Here is a 5,842-nt window from a genome sequence, read left to right as displayed (position 1 = left end):
CACAGTCTCAATCCCCATCTTACAGATGAGGTAACCGAGGCACAGAGAAGTGAAGTGACTTTCCCAAGGGGACCCAGCAGACAGATGGTGGAGGCGGGATTAGAACCCATGACCTTCTGACTCCCGGGGCCCTGCCGCTTCTCGCTCTTCCCCGGCACACCTATTTCACTTGCTCTGTGGCCCTCCCCTGGCCTTCCCTCCCTCCCTCCCACCCACCCACCCAGGCTGCTATGTTAGTTTTCTCCAGGTCTGGGATGTGAACTGGATGAAGTCTGAAGGCAGTGGAGTCAAGAAGGAAGAGGACAGTCACGAGACCCTGGTTCCAGTCTTTACTCCGGTACCAGCCCGCTGGCTTACTTTGGCTAAGGCTCTAAGCCTCCCTGAGCCTCGGTTTCCTCATCTACAAAAATAGGTTATCGCCCCACAAGGGACAAAAATCACTTCCGCTCCGATTATCCTGGACCTAGGCCCAATGCTTAGCGCAGGGATTGGCTAGGAGCGCTTTACGAGCAGGGAACGCTGTCTGCTAATTCGGTCGTATCGTACTCTCCCCAGCTCCGCACATAGTAAGCGCTCAAGAAACACCATCGATGGACTGAGCGCGTGTTAATAATCAAAATAAACTGTTAACGTGAGCAGGAGGTACCGTGAGAGGCCAAAAGCCGTTTTCAGGATGGCTGGGGAAATACTGGGGTGGACCGATCAATCAGTTAAAGATATTTATTGAGCACTTACTATGTGCAGAGCACTGTACTGAAATATATCCATAATTTATATATGCATGTGTATAACCACACAGTCTGTCTCCCCCTCTAGACTGTAAGCTCACTGTGGGCAGGGAACGTGTCTACCAACTCTTTTATATAGTGATAATAATAATAATTATAGTACTTACTACGTGGAGAGCACCGTTCTAAGCACTGAGGTAGATGCAAATTAATCAAGTTGGGCACAGTCCCTATCTCAGATCGTGCCTCAGTTACCTCATCTGCAATAAATGGGGATTAAGAGTGTGGGCCCAGAGAAGTGAAGTGACCTGCCTAAGGTCACACAGCAGACGGAGCCGGGATTAGAACCAATGACCTTCTGAGTCCCAGGTCCACTCTTTATCCACTCCACTACACTTCCAAGTACTTAGTACAGTGCTCTCCACATAGTAAGTGCTCAGTAAATACCATTGATTGGTTGGTTGATTGACTGATTTATACCAAGCACTTGGGAGAGTAAATAATAATAATAATGGCACCTGTTAAGTGCTTACTATGTGTCCAACACTGTTCTGAGCACTGGGGTAGATAGAGGAATGTCCCACGTGGGGCTCTGAGTCTCAATCCCCATTTTCCAGATGAGGTAACTGAGGCCCAGAGAAGAGAAGTGACTTGACCAAGGTCACCCAGCAGAAAGGCGGTGGAGCCGGGATTAGAACCCATGACCTTCCGACTCCCAGGCCCGGGGTCTATCCGCTACACCGATCCGTTTCTCATAATGATACAACAGAATCATCGGGCACGTCCCCTGCCCATAATGAGCTTACAGTTTACACAGGCAGACGCACGTTCGTGTAAATAAGTAATTCACAATGTGTAATTTAAAAGATACGTACATAAAAGCTGTGGGATTGAAGGACGGATGGGCAGGTGGATGACTGGATCGGTGAAGATGGACGGACGGCTGGTCGGATGGATGGTGGATGGTTGGAAGACGGATCGACGGGGGATGAGTGGTAGACGAATGGATGGTGGATGGATGGATGACTGATGGATGATCGAAGGATGACGGCGGTTGGATGGATAGTGCGTGGATGGACGGATGGTGGATGGCTGGATGGATGGATGGAGTTCCGTTATTTGTAAGTCCAACCCGCTGGCTCCAGGACCATTACATCTCCGCTGCAGGGCGCAGAGCGACCGGAGAAAACGGCAGAGGACGCGGACCAGGGACGGAAACTCATCCGGGAATCGCAAACTGCTTTCTTTAGCTGATGACTCTGTACTGCTGCCTGTAAGGAACAGAGCTTCTGGACAGTAGATCCCTACTCCATGGGGGCGATGGGGGTGGTTGGACCCACAGTCTTCTGAATTGGACACCCCCGGCCTTCGTGGAATTTTCTGAATGTAAGAAATGGAGTTTCCAAAATTGGGAAATTAATCACTGTAGCATTTTTTGCAATAATGTTGGTACTTGTTAAGCGCTTACTATGTGCCGAGCACTGTTCTAAGCGCTGGGGTAGACGCAGGGGAATCAGGCCGTCCCACGTGGGGCTCACAGTCTTCATCCCCATTTGACAGATGAGGTAACTGAGGCACCGAGAAGTGAAGTGACTTGCCCAAAGTTACACAGCTGACAAGTGGCCGAGCCGGGATTTGAACCCATGACCTCTGACTCCAAAGCCCGTGCCCTTTCCACTGAGCCACGCTGCTTCTCCAGTGCTATCAGACCCAGTTTCTGCCCTACACATTGGGCTCGCAGTCTTTAGGGGGAGGGAGAACAGACACTTATTCTTCATTTTTCAGATGAGGAAACTGAGGCTCAGAAAAATTAAACGATTTGCCCAGGGTCACACAACAGGCAAGGGGGGGAGAGGCAGGATCAGAACCCAGATTTCTAGACCGCGAGCTCGTTGCGGACGAGGCTCGTCTCTACTGCTGCATTGTCTTTTCCAAAGCTCGTAGTACAGTGCTCTGCACACAGTAAGCGCTCAAGAAATACGATTGAATGAATGAAGGAAAGAGATCTCCTGACTTTCGCATCCTGGGCTCTACCAGAGCACATTAACACATTCACCTCTAGGAATTCACCGGCGGGGAAAAAAAAGAAACCAGAGCTAGCAGATAGTAGCGGTGGAGAAGGAGAAGATCGAATGCACAGAAATTCTGCCAAAGAAATTCTCTTCTTCAACGCGGACTGCTGAATTAGAAGGTTCAAAGAAGTCGTGACCGGTGATGAGACCAACGGCGAGTCAAGCCAATCAACTGCATGGCCTAGCGGATAGAGCACAGGCCTGGTAGTCACGAAGACCTGGGTTCTAATCCCAGTCCATCGTTTGTCTCGGCGTGTGACCTTGGGCAAGTCACTGAAGTTCCCTCTGCCTCAGTTACCTCATCTGTCAAACGGGGATTAAGATGGCGAGCCCCATGTGGGACAGGAACTGTGTCCAACCTGATTAGCTTGTATCTACTCTAACGCTTCGTACGGGGCCTGGCACATAGTGCGCACTTAACAAATACCATTAAAAACGGCATTTTTAATGGTATTTGTTAACTTCTTACTATGTTCCGGACACAGTACAAAGTGCAGGCGTAGATACAAGCTAATATTTAACGGTGGTCTTCTGTCCTAAGGGCTTGGGAGAGGAAAATAGGGTTAGTAGTCACGATCCCTGCCTGCGACCAGTTAATCAGTCTATAATGATGATGATGTTGGTATTTGTTAAGCGCTTACTATGTGCAGAGCACTGTTCTAAGCGCTGGGGGAGATACAGGGTCGTCGGGTTGTCCCACGTGAGGCTCCATGGTCTTAATCCCCATTTTCCAGATGAGGTAACTGAGGCACAGAGAATAATAATAATAATAATGATAATAATGTTGGTATTTGTTAAGCGCTTACTATGTGCAGAGCACTGTTCTAAGCGCTGGGGGAGATACAGGGTCATCGGGTTGTCCCACGTGAGGCTCCCAGTCTTGATCCCCATTTTCCAGATGAGGTAACTGAGGCACAGAGAAGTGAAGTGACTTGCCCACAGTCACACGGCTGACAAGTGGCGGAGCCGGGATTCAAACCCATGACCTCTGGCTCCCGAGCCCGGGCTCTTTCCACTGAACCACGCTTATGGAGAGCTTATTCTGTGAATAATCCTGTACTAAGAGTCCGGGAAAGAACAGTGAAATTAGTAGACACGCTCAAGATGCTCACAGTCTAGTGGGAGAATAATAAATACATTTTTTATAAAGGTTATAATTTTAATATAATTAATCATTTAATAATAATTATAAATATTGGCATTTTATAAAATAAATTCTAGATAGGAGGAAGCAATACAGTTTATAGGGATGTACAAAAAAGGCCTCAAGGCCACCTCGCTGTGTTTATTGTTTTATTGTTCTATTTTACGTCCCCAAGCCTTTAGTGGAGTGCTTTGCACCGTGTGAGGCAAGAAAGTGACAACGTGGTGGTTTTGAGGGCGTTATGAGACGGAGAACCTGGAATTGAATCAGGGTAGGCCTCCTGGAGGAGACACGATTTCAGAAGGGCTCTGAGGACGGGGAGAGCAGAATACAGACGGACAGAGCGGCGGTGGGACAGGCAGGACCCGAACGTCCACTACAGAGACACGAAGAGGAAGCACACGCGTCGACACGCAGACCCCGTCTATATCCCGAGTACACGTCATTTGGCGAATCGCCGGCTTGGGCTGCGGAAAGGCAATGAGCCGACTGCTGATTGCTTTTTAAAGAACCGGCCGATCAGCTGGGTAAATGGCCCTTCGTCGTCTCTCGGTCTTGGGTACTCAGAGGATCGGAAAATCAGCAGTGACTGGGCCCCGTTTTGAGGCATCCCTGCTCCGCTGCTGAATAATGAGACGGCCTCTGTTGGGGAACGAGGCGTCTGGTCTCCGGACCTTGAAGAGAGCGGAAGAATATCGATCCGCAGCGATGGAATCGACGGGTCTTCCGCACGAGCAGAAGGCGGGAAGGCAGAAGTGACGACCCCAGGAACCTGCCGGGAATGGAAGGATCGTCACCGGAGGGGGGGTGGGTTAGCGTTCCTCTTTCCGCTGCTCCTCTTACACCACAGGAGAGAAAGGAAAAAGATCGATCAATCCTATTTATTGAGCACTTACTGTGTGCAGAGCACTTGGGAAAGTACAATACAGCAATAAAGACCGACAATCCCTGTCCTCAACGAGCTCCCAGTCTAGATAAAAGCTCGTCCCCTATCACGGCATCACCAGGAAGTGCCGCCTAGCGGAAAGAGCCCGGGCCTGGGAGTCAGAGGTCGTGGGTTCTAATCCCGGCTCTGCCCCTCGTCTGCTGGGTGACTTTGGGCTTCACTTCTCTGCGCCTCGGTTTCCTCGACTGGAAAAAGGGGATTCAATAACTGGTCCCTCTCCTCCTCGGACCCTGCGTGCGGTCGATGGAAACCGTGATGGTTAATATTAGTAGCAATAACAGCATCCACTGGGCTCGGGGCACGAAGCAGAGAAGCGACACGCTCCCAGCCCACGGAGAGCTACCAGTCTAATGAGGCAGCTGCCGGAAGGACACAGGCGGTCCTCAACCCGCGACGTTTGGAGCGCTCCTTGGTCCCAGTCACCAATCGGCATCCCTTCCGAGGAAGGCGGCGCTGCTGTTTTTAGTCCCCGGACTGTCCCCTCACAGACATCGTGGGTGGAAGTGGATATGTCATTGTCAAATTTGCTGACATGAATCAAGTCCAATGTCACCCTTGTCATCGCTTCCAGGAATCGCATCTCAAAATCATCCCACGGGCCTGTGGACTGGGGCGCGGGGGCTTCTGAACCCCAAATACTGAGAGGGAGGCCTCTGACCTCCACCTACGATCCTCCCCCATTTTTTACGGTATCGGTTCAGCGCTTACTGTATGCCGGGCACGGTGCTAAGCACCGGGGTAGATGCAAGCAAATCAGATTGGACGCAGTCCAACTTGCCACCTAGTAAGCGCTTAACAAACATCGTTAAAAAAAAAAAAGGTCCATTGACTCCCAGGTTCATGCTCTTTCCACCAGGCCATGCTGCTCCTCTTGGACACAACGCAGCGAAGTTTACTTTCGGCTCAAAGACCTCTCGTCCTTTCCCCCCGCCCCTGCCCCCAGGTCGGCCCC

The sequence above is a fragment of the Ornithorhynchus anatinus genome, chromosome 9 (assembly GCF_004115215.2).
Source record: "Ornithorhynchus anatinus isolate Pmale09 chromosome 9, mOrnAna1.pri.v4, whole genome shotgun sequence".
NCBI lineage: Eukaryota > Metazoa > Chordata > Mammalia > Monotremata > Ornithorhynchidae > Ornithorhynchus > Ornithorhynchus anatinus.
Note: the sequence above shows the minus strand (reverse complement) of the source record.